General features: G+C 37.0%; 1 protein-coding gene across 1 annotated transcript in view; it reads right to left on the bottom strand.

The window, feature by feature from the left end:
* LOC143354063 (zwei Ig domain protein zig-8) overlaps nucleotides 1–10,991 on the bottom strand; it is a 265,431-nt gene extending 254,440 nt beyond the window's left edge. The window contains exon 1 of the mRNA XM_076787797.1: nucleotides 10,941–10,991. The gene's annotated coding sequence lies outside the window, so the exon portion shown is untranslated. The remainder of the gene's footprint in view (nucleotides 1–10,940) is intronic.
* Nucleotides 10,992–20,166: the final 9,175 nt, after the last annotated feature.

Here is a 20,166-nt window from a genome sequence, read left to right as displayed (position 1 = left end):
GATAATGCTTATTGATGGCAAGCTATTCGTTTTTTGCGGTTAGAACTGAACAGCATTAATCTGTGTCAAAGATTTAGTCAATGTAGTAGAGTAAACCGAGACCAAAAACTAAGTATAGTGCAGTATTTGTAGAGAAGAGGCCACATTAAATAAAGAGCAACATTATGTACTTACAATCTGCATTATCATTCATAATGCTTAATTTATTGTCTCTAGTAATCAGATTTTATTGTGTATTAATGGTATGATCACGATTAGAATAAATAATGTACAATTTGTAAATAGTTAAGTAGAACGTTAATTAATTTTTGCTGTTATACATATTTATACACATATAAGAAGGATATGATACTACGTACTTCAATTATTTATAATAGTATGTTACGTTTTCTGAATGTAACTATGAGTGAAGTATTATACTATGATACATAAAAATTCTTGAAAAGTTACAGAATCCATTGAATACCGTAGACACGGTTAATATCAATGGTGAAGTTTTAAAAAATTATGTTGGATTATTTATGTTATTCTGAAGCGCGAATTCGTATCAGAAGATAATGCCTATACAATAGTGTGATCGGTAAGATAGATATTTCTACAATTATTAATAAGTATACGTTGAATATTAAACATATTACCAGTTAAGAGTATAATTTACAGTGTTAGGAGTTAGGATCAATACGATCCTATAAAACATATGTACATATTTAAATTTTCGTTCTATACGGGAGTACGCAAGTTTTTAAATAATTCTTTTATATATTGATATGCAATTGGACTGAAAAATTTTCCACTTATTTTCTTACTTCAGATATGATTTTGCGATAGCAATATGAAGGTACCAACGAGATGAAAACAGTAGGATGCTTAATAAATTACATGTGTTTAATAATAATATTTGTATAATAATTGAACTTAAATTGTTATATGTTATATGTGACATATTTGTGTAAGGCAATAAAGATTTGTGTAGTCTCAATTAACTGGAATTCCTGAGCCTCCTTTGCCGTGTCGTATGCACGATCCATTCTGAACACATTATAGGCATTTGTTGCTTAAATGATAACTCAATAATACTGTTGGGAAAAGCAGGAAGAGGATAGATTTGATCGCGACGAATGCAACACAATGAGGAATACGTAGAAAAGCATAGGAAAGAGAGTACATGTACGTGTGTCGGACCAAGGTTGCACCGTATAGTACTACGTATGAAATGCATGCGAAGAAACGAAGATTTAGATCGCAGAAGGGAAAAGAGAAACACGATGCAAGGAAGAATTTGTGGTAACGAAGCGAGATGGCAGTCGCAACAGCGCGTTTCAACAAAAGTAACGGGAAATAGGGACGGATGTGCAGCCTGAACATCCGAATATGCAAAACACGAAGAACAAGGCAAACAGTAGTGGCGAGTCGCTGGAGGAGTTGTGTCCTGTCGATGATAATAATGCGCGTCCCGGAAAATTACATTCTCGTTATTTCTGAGCGGCAGCACTCTTTGAGGCGAGAGAGCAGGCGGTATAATGTGTCCGTTTTCAGGCGCAGAACGCCACGAAAAACCGAAGCTGCTAGGATATGATGGGAAATGAGGTGAATGTTCATCTTTTCTCGCTACTCGCTGGGGAAAGAATGAAAAGTCGTTCTTTTCATAATGGTTAAGCAATTTCACCGTGCCTTCGGAGTTCTTGCTGCATTATTATTTTCCGCATTACGCGAATTCGTCCATTTTAATGAGTCTTCCTACCGGTCTCATTTACAAACGAGCCCCTTACTCTCTCCACTAATAAACGGTCACGTATTATTCTACAGAATCTTTTATACAGTAAGACGTCACAGACGAATAGAATCGTGTCATTATTGTCTGTAGAAAATGAATGTCACTTCTACTTTCACTATCCGAAATGCCTCTTAAATTTTGTGTAACATGACATATTGTAAGTAAAATCAAAATAATATTATTACTATAGAACTGACTTTGTTTTGAGTGAGCAATGATTTGAAGTAACAATCAAAACACGTATGTACTTTGCAATATCTACAGACAACGTGAAAAATCATCATTTTTTAATGAATATTCTTTCTTTCGGAATGAGCTTTTGGATACGTTCCTGATATAATTGTGTTTTCATCAAACAATGTTTGTTTATGTCTTGTCAGTCGATTATACAGTATCATTATTTTATGGTTAGGATAATAATCTGTAGTGTTTGTTTCGAATTGCAAGCTTTATGCTGTCGAGAACCATCTCACTGTAACAAGAACTCTTTATTAGAAAGTGTCTCCTGTGATAATGAAGATTCGTCAAGGAGCCATTGATTTGCTACGGGCTAAGAATGTTTGGATCATTTCTCAATGGAAAACGTTTTTCCTTTATAATGAAACAGTAGATGGCACGAAGAAGCTTGCGTGATCACGAACCGACTACATTAGAAAGCAAGGAAAGTACGTTAAAAAATGATTTTTTAACTATATTGCAAATAAATCATAGTTATTAGCGTGTATTTACGTGTTACTAATAACCATGATAAGATACAACTACCATAAGTAGACGACCATAGTGGTCATCTGATAACTTCAATATAAAATCAACAATTTTATGTTTCTGGAATTGTTTAAACATCAATTTTACAATGAAATATTCGAAAAAATTCATAGTCGTGTGTGCTATCAAGTAGAATGTTCACGAAGTTTTTCGTAATTTTTGATTAAGAGGAACAGTAGAAATAGAGCGTAATTCATTGAACCGTGGTCACGCTATAAGTACCCTTGTGATAGGGGTACCGAATGGAAAGTTGCCACAGAGGATTTTCTTTGGTACGAAAAAAAGGTCAATTTGGTTTGGGGACATATTTGACCACCTTATCCGGCTATACCCTTTAACTAATTAGCAACTTTGTCATCTGTGACTTCAAATCACGAAACTGTTCATCGTAGTTCTAATGTTGGGTAAGTGAGTGGGCTCAATATTTGCAACTACCGCAAGCGTGTCTGACAAAACTGCTGTTTATTGTAACGTAGTTTCCCAACGGTGCATGTTGAAATTCACTGGAAATTCGCCTGAGCGACAGACCATAGCGGTGGTAAGCTAATATAAAAAATCTGTTCACAGTATCCTGTTGATTCCAAAGATGATAGTTTTCCCAATATTCGTGTCAAAAACTCTGTTAGAGAATTCTTAACATTTGTTGTTACGTTACCTACCACCGCATACCGTGTGAATCATTTACGCTGGAACTTCTGCTTAGATTATTCAATATTTTCTGTATAATGAAAACGAAGATTATGCAATGCGTCTTCTTCGTGTTACCTGTTGGTACACAATTAGACACAGATTCGGAGGACGCGGGAGGGCGGCATGCTGCTGGAGCTGGCGCGTTGCAAGGACCAGTGCGCCGTCCAGAGCGCCATTGAGGCTGCGGTCGGTGACTCCGGGCAGGTCAAAAACTTGACCTCCCGAATGAGTGTCGAAACAATGGATCTCGACTGTTGCACGTTCCAGGAGGAGATGGAAGCGGCCGTTAGATTGGAAGTGGATGGTACCTTCAAAGGGGAGTTGAAGTTTACCATACTCGCGCCTAACGCGAAAGGACAGCGAAACGCTGTCGTCAACATCGAGGGGGCGGCGGGGGAACAGTTGATAGCAAGGAAATGTGTTAACCCCTTCCCGTGCCATTTAGCTCGACGAAATTCGAGTCCAAGCGGTAGGGTTCAACGCCCGGTAAACAGACCACAGTGATACTCTAAAACAGTTGCAATACTAGCCGAAATGTAAATACTTGTGATATAGACATTTTTAAATCATTCCGCGAGTCTGACTCGTGATGTTTAAGTTTGACCCGATTTTCAAGTCCTACTCGTGATGTTTACGTTTGGGCCAAAATATTCATCACGAGTCAGACTAGTTAAAGTACGGGAAGGGGTTAGGGTCGGCTAGGTGAACTGCTGCACGGGTGGGGCGCTGGACTGATGTGGCGCGCTGCTTCCAGTGTATGGCCTACGACCACAGCCGGAACGCCTGTAAGGGCCCTGACAGGAGCGATGCCTGCTGGCGGTGCGGCAAAGACGGCCACATGGCCGCGGACTGCATCTTCACTCCCCGGTGCACACGGTGTGCTGAGCGGGCCGTGCAACAGTTTGACCACGTCCAGGGTTCAGGTGCGTATAGGACCTTCAGAGAGGTCCTGAGCGCCCAGAAAAGCAGGTTGCGATTACGGCGCTAATCGCCCTGCAGGGCAACGCCAACCGCAGCTAGATCGCCGACGAGTTACTCACGCAGCTCTCCCTTGAAAGGCGGACTGACGTGATTCTAAGCGAGCAGTACCGCATCCTGGACTGCCCGACACGGTACATCGACGACATGGGCTGCACGGCCCTTTGGTCGGGGAAACTTTAAGGGGTGGTTCTCCATAATAATATAAGGTGAAAATCAACAGTAAAAAAATTGTGACTTCGGCTTCATTTTTTAGTTAACAATTAAAGGTCAGCCTAAAATGCGGCAAACCAGCCAACAGAGGTGTACGTTGCGTACGTCACAGAGGCGCGCGACAGCCCCCCCCCCCCCACTCGGTGGGTGATTCCCCGCGCCGCTTTGCGCCCCCACCAATTGGGGCGGTGATCTTGGGGGCTCGGGGTGGGAGCTGACCCCGGCCCCCTCGGGGGAGCCTAGTTCTGGATGAATCCCGGTGTGGGGGGTGCCGCACAGTGGGCAATTTGGACAAAATCGGATTCAAAATCAAGGAACATTCGATAGGAATGAGGTAGAGCGATGAAATTTTTTTTAAATGAAAGCTGAACCTTTATAAAATATGGGAAAAATAGAGAGATTATTACCATCCAATCATTTCAACGAAAAAATGACTTCATTAGTTTATGTCACAAAAATCTATTTTTTGCAAAATCCTGAGGTCGTAGACAAATTTTGAGACCAGATTTGAAATCAGCGTGAAAAAATCTATGGGAAATGATGTATAGTATGTTAAAAAAAATTTTTTTCCGCGCGTGGTATTGGAAAAACCATAATTTTCTTGAAATTGTGCAAGTTTAACGAATTTTCTCAAGGTTAAAAAACGTTCGTACCATAATCTCCCTATTTTTCCCATATTCTAAAAAGATTCAGCTTTAATTTAAAAAAAGTTTCATCGCTCTACCTCATTTCTATCGAAAGTTCTTTGATTTTGAATCCGATTTCGTCCAAATTGCCCACTGTGTGCCGGTCCGTCCCTCCCCAACAATGGGAGGGGGATCCGTGGGGGGTGGGCCGGAGCGTGCCAGACCGCCCTTCCGACAGCCCTTCCTTTCGGTGGCGGCGTCTTCCTGCCTCGGCCGGAGCTGATTCCTTTGGGACGCCGGCTCCGGGCGGGGCACGAAGACACCGGGAGCTGTGGGAGGACCGAGCTGGGGCTCGGGAAACCCAATCCGAAGGCTCCAGGGATGGGGACACCGGGCGGGTCCCTCCGCCCGGGGTCTTATAGCGTAGGTAATGGGAGGGGGGTCGCCTCCTCCTTGGGGTAGGATGTTAGCTGAGAGGTGTCCTGTTGAATACTCGCGTGATCCAGGCACCTCCCCTTTAGCTGAGGTGGGCGTGAGGTTTTAGTGGGTAGTCCCCAGGGGTACTCCCCCTGGAGACAGTCCCACATAACCCCGGCTTCCCCCAGGGAGCTTGGGTATGCGCAAAGCATTTCCTTCCGAAAAAAAAGAAAGATGCGTGCGACAGTCACCTGGCAAGAATTCGGCGTGTAAACCGTCCGATTCTGTCATTCCACACGCATTTTCGGTTCTAGCCGAACTATTGGCTAAAGTGTATGACGTCAAAGCCTAACCATTGGGTGCGAGCAAGGACCTTTGATGCGTGACCGTCGCGCGCCTTTATGACGTAAGCAACGCACACCTCTGTTGGCCGGGTTGCTGCATTTTAGGCGGATTTTTAATTGATAATAACTAAAAAATTAAGCCGAAATCGGAATTTTTTTATTCTTCATTTTCGTCTTATATTGTCTTGGAGAACCACTCCTTAAATTTTTCCCACCTGTAGTCGAACATCCTGTATGTGGGTTTTCTCATATTTTTATTTTTATTTACACTACCAATTATATTCTTACCAATTTGTTTAACGAACAATAACGACGGTTAAAACCTTGGACGCTTGTTCAGATGGATGACCTTGATAACATATGTCAAGATCGAGCTTACCGGAGATGGGTTTCTTGAAGCCCACTTTTATCTCTAGCATTTTGATTTAAAATTAGTAGAACTTAAATTCTGTCCATTAAATGCTATATTGTATACATATAAAGTCTACCGTTGCTTTTTCTCGAGTTGTGTAACTTATTCTTTAAAATCTTATTCTTTCCAATCTCAAGAGAAAGGAACAGCGAAGCAATTTTTCGCCAACGAATTTGGCCCCAGTGTTTCGACATTTTGTTGAATTAAAGCAAACTCGGAGTGCAACAATCACGGCAGATGTACGGAAGAGATTGTGAGCGAGCGAAGAGAAATGTTAAACATGACTCCAACTGGAGGAAGCATTAATGGTCTGCGAGAAGAACGGCCGGTTAGGTACAGTTTCTCCTGCAATTTGTACTCAGCTTCGGAAGAATCGGGGTCGTTAAGATTGGTAGCAGAGCATAGAAACGTTTCACAAGTATTAGCCTGTATCTTCGTTTGCTGTTTCTTGAAATTTCACATAGCGTTTGAGACGTGGAACAATCTATAGGACGGGAGAGAATATTTTCCGTGTAATCTTCTAATGGATTCTGTATACACGGTGACCCGCAATTATGGAACAACAGTTTAGCTAAAAAGAAAGATTGCTAATCCTTAATCCAAATATTTTTTCTTTTTTATTTCTTTAAAGTTCTTCAGAAACAGCAAGTAATAGAAAACAACTTTTATTTGAAGTTTCCAAGTAATAAGATACTTTACGTCAGACTTCTCTTGATTATTAACGGTTTTAAATCGCAAAGTTCGTTCGGCCTAGTTTCGCCTGCTCTTAATTGGTCCAAATGTTTTCGATAGGGGATAATTCAGGACGTTGCGGGGGCCATTAAATGACATTAAGGCAGTTGTTTCTTAAATAATTCCTAATATGTATCGCCATATGAATAGAGATATTGTCTTGTTCTAAAACAAAATCACGTCCTATCCATCGTTGACCATCCGGGATTACGATTTCTTGTAATAATTTTAGGTAAACTTGGACGTTAACTTTTTCAGTTAAAGTTTCGATTCGTTCTACTCCAAAGGACAAAACACATCCCTACACCATAATATCTTGATCCATGCATTTTAAGGTCGGTTTAGTACACTTAAATGAAAGTTACGCATTTTTCCGTCTCCATGCCCATATCTTTCCATGACTATGTTCTAAAACAGTGTTGGGCATGGTAGGGGGCCCTCAAACGCTTGCTTCTCCCACCAACCTCTCTCTCATGCTGCGCGCGTTAATTTCACGGGCAATAGTTGGGAATCGGGACTCGTAAATACTACAATACGACGAGACGCGACGTGAAAAACTAATTTTGAATTTACAAGCTCACTTTATTCAACAGTCTACGTGGTTTTGATTTTTGGCAATACAAACTTCTTTCCCGCAGTAGATATAAACGAATGGTATGTCACAGACGTTCTGTGAAATCAGAGTTGCATTGATCTTTCAGCCTTGGCAGAGAATGGATACGAGTTAAAATTTAGATAACATTTCTATTCATTTACGCATATTAATCTATCGTATTCGCATATCTGTATCGTTTCCTAGATGCTGTGGAGAATAAAAAATATTTCGGCAACTGATCGTAAATCATCGAACATGTCAACAGCTTTTGCCCGGTGATGGAATTTATAGACTTTTTCGAATCTCGATCGAGATTTGACGGATCGCAATTAATTGTCGGGGCAATTAAATCTTGGATGAATTGAAGAAACGTTTTATGACGATGAATTATGAATATCAATCTTCACCGTGGCTTTTGTCGAGAAGTAAAAATCAATCGGGAGTGTGGTTCGTGGTTAATAGAAGTGACAAAATTAAATCTGGTATATATGGTGAATTGGCAGTCTCGTATGTGTCGCATAACTTAACTATTGTTTTCTGTAAAATTTACAACTGCAACGAATACTCGTATGCACTTCGCGTTTTTATAGTATCATTATACTATAGTATTTTTATAGTATCATTATGTATATGTACACTTATAGTTATAGTTATAATTACTGCCACGGAGGACACAATGTAAATTATCTATTTTGCACAGATTTAGCGTATCATTCGTTATGGCAATCACATTATGAACTAAGTGCTAATGTTATTTTATTTGTTGTTCCTACTTGAAAAGTTATATTAATGTCACACAGCATATCATAGTGTCAGTTGTTAATATATTGTACTAATCTGTGTGTACTAATTTTATAATATTAAGCTTCCTACAAAGTGATAGCACTCTGGTGCATAACGCAAATTTATTTCACAACTTGTACGCTTGACGAAGGCGAGAAATTTTAAAATACGAAGATATGATACAGCAGGCGGCAACCTACATGCAATGAATTTCATATCATAAAACAGAAACGTATTTTTTTCATTTCATAAGCTTCAATATCTCTCATATTTCTGTACTGTACCTGGCAGTATTTCGCGGGTGTAATGTGTCATACGACTTAACCATATGTATTTATGACAATTTAATTATCGCACATTACATCAAATAAAAGACAAAGTATAGTTCAAAGTATCTACATTTTATTATTCGAAAAGTAAAAAACTCATACATTCTTCTTTAATCAGGAGTAGTATTGTATACATTATTGTCTCATAAAGTTTGTAGAATCAAACACAAATCATCTTTTATACATTAAAACCATTTCAAAATTAATAGATATTTCTTAAAACGATTTATACCATGAAGGTAATATATAGATTTATGATATATTATGATTTATACCATGAAGGTCCTATTATGTACACTGTTAGGTCCAGTACATCGATTTCCGCAATTTTTAATGAATTTTGGTTAGGTCTGGATTAGGTTCTTTTGAAAGGGGGTGTAAGAGGAGAGGTGGTGCTTCAAAGCACGACTTTGACATTCAAAAAGGTACAAATCTCGAAAACTAGTTGTAGGACCGAACGAAATTGTTTAGAATCATGTCGCTAACATACCCTTTTGTAAATAATTAGCAAAAAAAAAAAATAATGCAATTGTTGAATGCACATGAACCATTGCGTTTCCACTAAAACATGATCCTACGAATGTAGTACTCTTTGAACCATTCATCCCTCTCCTTAAATATTTTTCTGTAACTGCACTAGTAATGAAGTTATAACGCTAAACAATTGCGTGGACCACCCTATATAGTGATAGAATCTCTAAATCAGGTAAAAATGCCCACCTTGCTTTAAAGTTTTCCAAGAATTTTTCAAGAATGGCGCTACTATTGAAATTTTGTTCAAATATTGTTAACATTGTTCAAGTTTCTGCAATTTTTGTAAATACAACTTTTATCCGTGTTCCCAAGCATTTTGAGGTAATTGTGTTTAACACTAGGTTTACGGAGCATTAAAAGCGAGTATTTTACGTTACTTTATTAAAAAAAAGAAGAATGTGTCTATCCAAGTTTTTAGCCACTTTTTAAATACTATATACCTAAGGAAATAAAGTGGAGTAATTCCACGTAGATGGATCTTCACAATCTGAATAATCGTAAATTAAAAATATTAGAACCCGTCATTTCGACGGGTCCAGTAAACCTAGTGTTAAATACCGGAAAGTTTGCATCACGCGTACGGAAAACCCCTTCGCTAATTCGTTCGCAGGCGCAGAAAATAAGCAACATTTCATGCAGCGTTGGTTGATTCAACACAACATCTATTTCAAAGAAAAGAATGTAAGAGGAATCATAAATAACACCTTACACCGTGTCATTGCGATTCATTTACATGAATGATTATTCCATTAATATATCGTGTCTGGAATTACATTAACTGAACAGCCCTCTTTCCTGCATCAATTACTGCTCTCTGTATTTTCATTGTTTCCAATCCCTTTGTAACTATCACATTCCAACCACATCGGGGGTCTTTATTTAAAGGGGTCTCTATTCTATCCGTATCTTATGCTGTATTTTTTCAATTTAGTTTCAGCAACAATATGTTTCTCATTTTCATTACTTGCACTATCGCCCTGATTTGAGATAGCTACCATCCGTTCTTAAATCCACATACTAGTTTTTCTGTTTCAGCAAATAAGTGTTTCCACTACCACTACCATTATGAGAAAAGTCAGTGTAGAAAACTGGTTGTATGTACGAGAAAGTTACATGTACAAATATCGTAGACAACAGAATGCTCTTTCACTGTATTCGACTAAAAAAATAGAACTTACCATATCTAACAGGGGAAGTTATCAAACCCGTAAATTCAAAAAATTATGAAACTGTGCACACAAGTACCGTAAGTAATTTTATTAATAAATATTGTTCCAATGTTATAAATAAATTTGATATTGATAATTTTCATATACACAAACTGAAAATAAATGTAAATTTCTTAAGTGCTGCTGTCGAAATAGACTTTCCATTTGATAATTATAGCTATATATATTAAAAAAATTGTATTACAAAAATCGTTAACAGATATGGAAAGAGGTTGCTCGGAGGTATTTCAGTATATATAGTCTTACCATTTTTTTATGGGTGGGGGGGAGGAAAGGCGAAATAAAAGTATAAATGTATATATTGTACAAAAGTAGCATTTATTATCGAATAAAATGTCTATTGTAAACATAAATTGCGCTTTTATGTTTTTCTCCCCAGGTCTCGATTATCCGGTAGGTCTCGATTTATCCGGGCTTTGTGTTTGTTTATCCGGGTATGTATAATAATCTAGCGATGGCACTTCGATCGAAGTGAACATTTTCGGTAACAAAGCGAGATAGGAAAAAATGTTACGATACCTTTTATTGCCTTTATGAGTTGTATTGCCACTCCTCTGACATCTTGCCTATTATTCTGAAACAGAAAGAATGACAACAACGTACAGACAATGCGACAGTAATAAGAAATTCTACCCGTATTTCTTGATTAAATCTTCCTATTACTTATGGAAATGAAATTTACTTGCCGATCACGCTGAAATTATGTTTCACACTTTTACAATTCGTTTCGAGGTCAAAGGTGAACATCTTAGTGACCACTTTTATGTCGATAAAATTTGAGGACTACGTAATGCATGTAAGAGATAGAATTTCCTTAAAAAAGTGATCATGTACTACCGCAACGCTATGGTAAGCTTGAATTTTAATTTATGTGACATGTACATACAGTCAATCAAAATAGTATCCAGACACTTTTTAAGATGAAGTATCTTTTTTAAAAAATTTTTTATTTTGTTAAATATACTGCAAAAGTTCATCAATGTTCTCTCGAGACTTTTCGTGCAAATATATTTCACGAGAAAAGAGTAAGAAGCACATAGGTATTTCTATCCGGTGAAACCACAGTGAGAATCCAGCCTCGGTTCTCTTACATTTTATGATACGTTCGCTCGCATCTTTTCCCAGCATGGTTGCTATACTTGTTTGCGCGTTTCTGTTTATGAGATTGGCTCAACTTGGAATCAACAGACTTTCGAGGAAAATAAACTACTTTTCATGCCAAAAAAAAAAGGAAATTATCAATGCTCCAACATGAAGTTCTAAAAGAATATACAATATTATCTGATGAAAATACGAAAGTCTTTGAAACGTGGATTCAGACTATTCGCCTAAGAGTCTGAAATGAAAAAATGTACTTCACAGTATCAAATCATTGTCATACTTAGTAGACAGTTAATTAACTTTACACACATTTCCATATTTTTCATGTTATTGATCTTGCTAGAACGACCCAAAATTTATTAGCGTTTCCGCAAAACAATTGATTAAAATGGTGAAATTTATGTATATTTTGCTCTTGCAATGAATTACTCGAGCTTTTAAACTCTTTAACGGATTAAAGCGAAATGGCCCAGTTGAAATATGCACGGCCACGAAAGGAGCGACTCATCCTCCTCTAAATAAAAAATTCATGTTGCTAACTTCCTGTGTCGTTACAGTGAACAAAATTAAAAATTTATGCAGTTGACTTCTTGTCTTGTTTCCTAAAGTAAGTTACCTCTCATTTTGCATTTTTACCTTCCTCGTTATTAAGTTTGCAACGTTACAGAAGGGAGCAGGGAATGGCAAATTGCAGAATATTCAATATCGTCGAGTGTCTGCGAAAGGAAAGAATTACACCGGCAGAATTAACAAATTTCATAGAATGAGGACAGATAGCAGCCTTCTTACACAGGGTCGTTGAGGTATATCCGGAGAAGTCATTTCATAAGAAAAAACTGTTCAAATTCCAGAAAAATGTCAATATATCCTTTCGCCAGTTTCTGCAGGGTGTCAAGAAATGATGTGTAAGAACCGTTACAGCGTGATTCTACATCTTAGGATTGACGAAGATCAGTCAAAACAGTTTGGAGCAAAAATTGACCTTGACCGACTTTTTTAATGATTATATCGTATTCTACTCATCAAGAGGGACTGCTCGACAAACTTCCGGATTTATCTAGGTGACCTTGTATCTCGACGAGATATCACGGAATAAAGGTGAGATACCAGACATGATAGGACAAGGGTAACCCGCATCGGGGGGAACGGTGATTTCGAAATCGGTCGTGCTCGTTACGGATAAATAAATAAAAGTGCGAGTAAAATGTGCTGGGGACAGCCCACAGGTGTGTCGTACTACAACGTTTAACCAGGGCCCGGAACGCCATTACGTTTCGAGTTTATGGCAGTGACCCGATGTAACCGGCATATCCTGGCCAGCGGTTGAACGACGGGAAAATATAACTGCGGTGCGTCGTTATAATTGGCGTTCCATTGCGTTTAACGTCAGCTAAAGTTGTTAGCTCAAAGGCACCTCACGTTTTAAACCCAGTGACAATCAGGTTCCATTTATCATTTGCATACAGTAAGATCATTTAGCATTTGATTTGTGACGAGGGTATTCAAGTTATTCAACTAGCAGGATATAGCCTGATATTCTAAAACTTATGCAACTATTACCAAATTAGTCCGCTACTAAATTGATATGACCATTTACATGTTTTTTTGGGAATTACATTAATTGTAAGCGAAAATGAATGTCTAAATTTATTATGCAAAAACTGAAATTACCCGAAACAAATTGTGATCACACTAGCTGCGTAGAACTAAATGCGGCGGAGTTACGGTATGTCATAAAAAAAGTTGTCAAAATCTCCTTCTCGTACGTGTTCAAAATTTCTCTACGGTTATTACATTTACAAATTAGTGTTTGAAGTGTAGAATTTATGTTGCGTTTGATTAGAGTGTACCATAAATCGGAAAAAAAAAGAGAAAAAGGAATTTAAATTCGGAACTAATGGGATAAAATTGTTTTAAATTTTTTCAAGAATTTAGTTAGCTAATGGACACTCGACAATACGTCACACTTTTTGACAAAGCAAATTTAGTGTGCCATATTCAGACTGCCACAAACATGTTTCTTTTTCTTTCTCGCAACACTATTACATTAAAAAAGTTGAATCTTCGGTAAATGTATGTATAATTCTTTAGATGGATGAGATGAAGCCCATGTGCGCGTCTATTTAGTTTATTATCGTAAATCAAACGACAAGACTAAAGACTCAGAACATGGGATAAATTGGTTGACGTGAACCTGTTCTTCCTACCATTGTTACTGCAGGGACAAGAAAATACAGACATCGTTACAATACCCTTGTAAACAAACAAAAGAGGAAAGAGCCTGGGAAGAGTGTCTCACGAGAAGAGACTCGGAAGTAATGCGAGTCAGGCACACACACTGATACAGTTGAGTCACACATATTCTCGTTATTCGCTGAGTAGGTTACAACTGCTAAATACGTACTGCAGGCATGTAGTATCGCATGGCGGGGAAAGATGACGGTACACGTCAGAATAAACGTGTGAACTAGTGAGCGTTAAGGTGAGTATAAGCGGAGCAGAACTTTACTCTCCTTGCCTCTGTGCTGACCCGAATCTCATCTCGTGAGAAGCGAACGATACGTGTACGTACAATACGCGTAGAAGAAAATAATAAATTCAATGTGATTGGTTCACAATCTACGCATCATAACGATATTAAAATCAATGAAGTTAAAGTGTGTAACGATAATGTTTGATTAATCTACATACATTGATGACTATTTTCATCTTCCATATGAAGTCTCTTACTAGACTGCGGATTTTTATAGAAAATAAAATCTTTGTGGATTAATTACAACAAATAAGAGCCAAATAAAAATTTTTTTTTCTTCTCTAATTTTGATAAGTTTGAAGTAATGTATTGATATTCTTAAATTCTTTTAATCCTTCTACTATTTTGAATTGCACTTAATAATTTTTGTCGTAAATGCATAAAATTTGATGTCTTTTCATTACTTGTTAATTCATTTTTACGTTCACTATACATCAGAAGGATTCTCTATTCAGCGGTTTTAAAATTGCTATTTTGAAATATACTAATAAGAAGTTTATTTTTAATATTATAGATAAATTCAAAATTCATTTGTAATGGATAAATCTTTGTTACAGTTTAATCTGATTGCGAGTCTATTTTAAAATTGACGAAACACGATCTAAAAGTGCATTTTTGCTCAAATTTGTAGAAATTAGCCCGACGTGGTTCAGGATGTGACATTTATTCACTTGGCTTGCGGTGGGTTAAAAGAAGCTCAATCGCTCATATTATAAACAATCTTCCTCATATTAATAATAATTCTTTTATTATGTAACAAAAGGACATAAACAATTTTGTAGATTTATACACAATATTAATTTGTTTGGTTATAAATCTTACAAGATCGATTTAACAAAAAACAGAAAATGTTCATAAGTTTTATTTAAATGTAAGATTTTTACGTTTGATATTACTATAATTACAAAGAAAAAGTTGTCTATTTATATATCAATCTCAGAAAAAGAATTGAAATCGTATAGATCTGTTTCAACCATAAATGCAAACACAATGCATTGAAATCTAGACAGCTGCAGAAGTAGACGCTCATCAAATGAATATTCCTGACGTAAATACGGATACAAGGTGGAAAATCTCTTACAGGAAGACAAAAGCATGTTTCTGCATTACATCGGTGCACACAAGCTTTCGACGTATACGTTAAACGCACATGTCTCACGCGAATAGGAAATTCTACCTGAATATCGCCGGACTCGGCACGATACTTGCTTTCGATTAGCTATTGTATAAATATTAGACTTACCTGTGTGGTTGTAAGAGTTCAAAGCCCTTAGCTACACTAGGTTATTGCAAGTGTTATGTAAACCAACTAGTTGCGAATTTTTAATTCTAATTTTCTGCAGGATATGGCCAAAATTATACGTGTAAGAGAAGAACAATTTTGCAAAAGTATATTCAAACAACTTCTTGCATATTAACTTTGCAGAAAATGTTTCAGTATACATTTATTGTTAAGTGTGGGTAAAGAAGTCCTTTCGCGCTGTCACGATTGTGTCTGTGTCTGTACCGGCGCGGCACCGACTGAATATTCTTCGCGAGAATGTGGTGTCGGTACGGTCAGTATAAACAGTTCCATCTAAAATGCATTGGAGAATATTTGTCGGGTCGAACACGTTACGTGTCTGTAAAGGTAGTATAAATTGGGCTTAAATCGAATTTAAAGATACGTCGGGTTCGCATGCTTCAGTAGAATACGCAGGAAGTAGATTTGGTTGGTCATATTCAGACATGTCAGACGATTCCTATCTAATGACACGCGGATTCGCTGCATCTTCAAACTCGATTTTCTTGAAAGCCAAGCATCAATCGAAAACATGTTATTCCGTCTTTTCGACTTATTTTGGTATGTAGAATCATATCCTGTCCGGTTGTACCATCCGTCCGGCCACACCCTACATGATTTGAGCATCGTTGATAGACATTATTTTCTCAGTAGTTTTTATAATCCTATGCACTTTTTAATTTGCGCGATGAGTCAATACACAATCACATAAACTACCGCTGTGACCACAATTTAATAATTTGTGAGTTCCTAATTATTGGCCAGGACGGGTACTTTTTCGCTAAACACCAAAGCGTTCTTCTTAGCTCCAAATAGTGACAACAGCCAGGAGGAAACAAGGCGACGATGTCACGAGGATGGATTATCGTCCGTATTATTGTGCCACGCAGCAAGGCGCAACACATCGCCCTCCCACCTTTATCGGAGTAGCGATAATGGACGAGCAGGTCGTCGGCATTGACATCGTTTCGCATACTACGCTTCCTCCCTGCATAATTTACGTTTTGGGACACGATAATATTCGGCTAGATACCTTCCTACACACCACCCACATTTAGGCGCTACACTTTAGGAATTCCTAATCGATCTTGGCATTACTAAGCTGCTATATTGCGCAAAGATGCTGCAACATGAAGTGTTACATTTTATTCGATGCAGTAGAACCTCGGTAGTTGCGCGGAACGGGACTGCAAAAGCCTGCAAGTGTCGAGATTCCTGCAACTGTCGAGATAACCAATGAACTGTATGAAATCTCTCACATCTACTATGTCGCTACTATGTAGATTCTCGCTTCGGTTAAACTTCACTTTGGCAATCCAGAAATATTTAACTTTGGCTCATATAATCGTGTAGATTTTGACGAGAAAATGCCAAAAATCCAAGTTTTAATGTTAGGAATTCACTGGTTGCAAAAGTTATTCTTTAGCAGGCGATTTCTTTCTGAATCGATTTTTCATCTTGCAATTTAAATTATTCTGAAAAATAGATATTTCCACAAAAATCGGCAACCCTAGTAGTGATACGTTTACTGAATATTTGAGTGAAATGTACCGCATTTGAATATTTATGATGTGTCAATTGTTATTGAATTGAGAGCCAGAACGAATTTGTCCATCATTTTTAACATTCATCAGTTCATCAGTTTTAACATTCGCACGGCCATCGGCAGAAATGTTACGCGAACGGTCATTGGTGGGTCTTTTTAAACACAGAAATTTCTATACTAATATTCACTTAAAAGTGATTATTTGATTGATTCATTTTGTAATATATACTAGAGTATACTATTTCTAAACAATTTACACGAAAAACATTTATGAAACATCGGATTTTTTAATGAATCCTCACTACAGTTCTACATTTGTTGTGAATCTGTGAAACTCCTTGAAACTGTGATTTCTGGGTCGAGAAAGACCCACCGTTGGCCGTGCGCGTGTTAATTTGCATAATACCTCGTCTTTGAAGTATTATTTATTGACCTTAAGTTACGATATTTATTATTTAAAATGTTCATGTTGGAGCTCTTTCTGTTTCCTAGACCCTATTGCAGAGCTAAATTAATACAAATGTATAAGATATTAAAGCACAAGAACAATTGACATATAAGAATATACAGAAAAAATGTTAATTTAAAAAAAAAGACTAGAGTATTGCATGCATACAATTAATGTGTAAATTGTGGATAAATTGATTATTTAATGATGTTATGTTTGATGTTATGCATTTCAGTATAATCATGAAACATAACTTCGGATAAATTATTCAAAATACAGTCTAAATTCCCCTTCGTGCACTTTTTATATTCCTTTTTAAAATTCATGCACACTTTTATTTAGAAACTGTCTCGCATTACTTGCCAACCGTAAAATATTCTCCATAAATTCATTAGGGTCTACTAGTAGCAGCATTAAAAGGCCACAAATAACTCAACCAACTACGTGCTCGAATAAAATTTGCATAATTTTCCGATGCCCTAGCTCTATACACAGAATAAGCCAGAAAATGTTTACTGCCCCGACCGAGTATCCATCCAGCATTTATTCGTGACGTTTCATTCAACTACCGATGAAATGAATTCAAAAAGGTTTCTTATCCTTAATTGATCTACAAATCATTCGAATACTCCTGATGCCAATTTTTCCATTCATTAAAATCGTGAAATGATATCTTTATGGGAGCAGTTGGCCTGAGATAAAATTTCAGGTGTATGTGTTAAAAATTATTCTGAAATTCACTGTGAACATTTTAACTCACCAGTTGATCAATGCGAGCACGTTCTTAAGACATTTGATTATACTAAAAGACTCATTGTTAGTTTTCTATACAAAATTGCAAAATATGTTAAAAACCATACTCGTAAAAACATGCATAAAAACTGAAATCGGGACATATAAATAACATGTGTAATACAACTTTATTCACAAGTTAGCTTTACTTTGCTATATTTCCAATCTATCCATTTTTATCGCTAATGTATGTCTTCATTAAAACTGGATATTACTTCGATAGTTACTTCGAGCAATTTTTGAGGAAATAAATGAACAAGTATATTTTAGATATTGTTTTAACATAACGAGAGGATACATATCATGTTGGATACATATGATTACGTGAACTTGCTTCTTTTTGTGTATGGAATCCACATCAACTTGTAACTAATATAATAGAAATTATTAACTTCTCTATTACAAAAAAAAAACTGACTTTCGGTTACCGTTTTTGCCGGAAGTATTTCAGAAATAATGTTTTAGTGTTTTAGAGAGGTAAATTTTATTATATCGGTATGAGACGTGGCAGACATGCATTAGTTTTTAGTAAATTCCGCATTATTAACCTGTTAACTGTTTATGTCGAGTATACTCGTAATGTAGGAAAAAATTGCGTTTGCTGCTAAAGTAAATTTAAAAGAGTGCGCGGTGTAGTATTAAAAAAAACCACAAAAATAATGTTAGCTTTAAAATAATTTAGCGTACGAGTGCATGTTCTTAAAATGAAGTAAAACAGATGACAGTTTAATTAAACTGCCATGTCTGCACAAAAGTATAATACCCATAAATAGTGAATGAAATTAAATTTTCGAAATCAATTTTATGTAAAAAAATTAGTGGAGAATTATTAGATTCCATACCGTATACTGCTACTATTTGCTATTTACTATTTACTATGCCTATAATAAACAGTTTATAGCTTTAATGCAAAACAAAAACAGATTAATGTAACGTGTTTTTTTTTTAAATACAAACTAAAGAGACGCTTGCGAGAAATTTCTATAGCCTTAAGACTATGAGGACAACCTAACAAAAAAAAACACTTTGACATAAATATCCGCAAAACCCATGTGAACTTCGGCGGCATAATACTATTACCAAAATATTGATCTAAATTTAACAAAAGTGTACAATACAATTCGAGGACCATGTCTTGTGACAATCTTGTTTATTCGACGCACATAGAATTAGCCTAACTGATGATTTGCGCAGGATGGGATTCTTTTTGCCCCTCAGGGACGGTATGTTTTTTGCCCGACCTAACATTCGGGCGTGTTTGCGTATATTCTCTTTTTTGAAGGAATGCAACCTGCGCATATAAACAGATATGTAAACTACCAATGTCAGTTAAGTCGTATTTTGTAACATAATGTAAACTACGTTCAGCTGCATAAACCTTACTTAGAGGTCTGGGTAAGCTTGAATAAAAAAAAAATTTTGTCATACGAGACTGTCCTTTTTAGAAAATTCAGCCAATATTGCAAGCAGTTTCTGCTGCTTTGCATCATAATCTGAACTCGTATAATGAGATTGTAAGAAATTGCTTTTCCTCCATTTTCACTTTTACAGCAAACATAACCAAATAATAAACAGTTACGACAAAAGACAGAACACAGATCGATAGATGAAGCTTTATACTTTTCATTGATAGACTACCTACAGGGTGTCCGACTACAGGTGGGAGGAAATTTAAATGGTGGTTCTACAAGACAATATAAGACGAAAATGAAGAGTAAAAAAATTGTGATTTCTGCTTCATTTTTGAGTTATTAACCATTAAAAGTCCGCCTAAGATGCGACAACCCTGTCAACAGAGGTGTGCGTTGCGTACGTCATAGAGGCGCGCGGCAGTCACGCATCAAGTGACAGATACTTCGCATGCGTCGTAAGAAGTCACCAGGCAAGAATTCGGCGTAAATTAGTGGCTAAAGTGAGTGACGTCAAAGCCTAACCATTGGGTGCGAGCGGGGACCTTCTTTGATACGTGACTGTCGCGCGCCTTTATGACGTAATCAACGTACAACTCTGTTGATCGGGTTGCCGCATTTTAGGCGGATATTT

This window comes from Halictus rubicundus, chromosome 1, assembly GCF_050948215.1.
Source record: "Halictus rubicundus isolate RS-2024b chromosome 1, iyHalRubi1_principal, whole genome shotgun sequence".
Classification (NCBI taxonomy): domain Eukaryota; kingdom Metazoa; phylum Arthropoda; class Insecta; order Hymenoptera; family Halictidae; genus Halictus; species Halictus rubicundus.
This window is presented reverse-complemented; position numbering and strand designations above follow the sequence as displayed.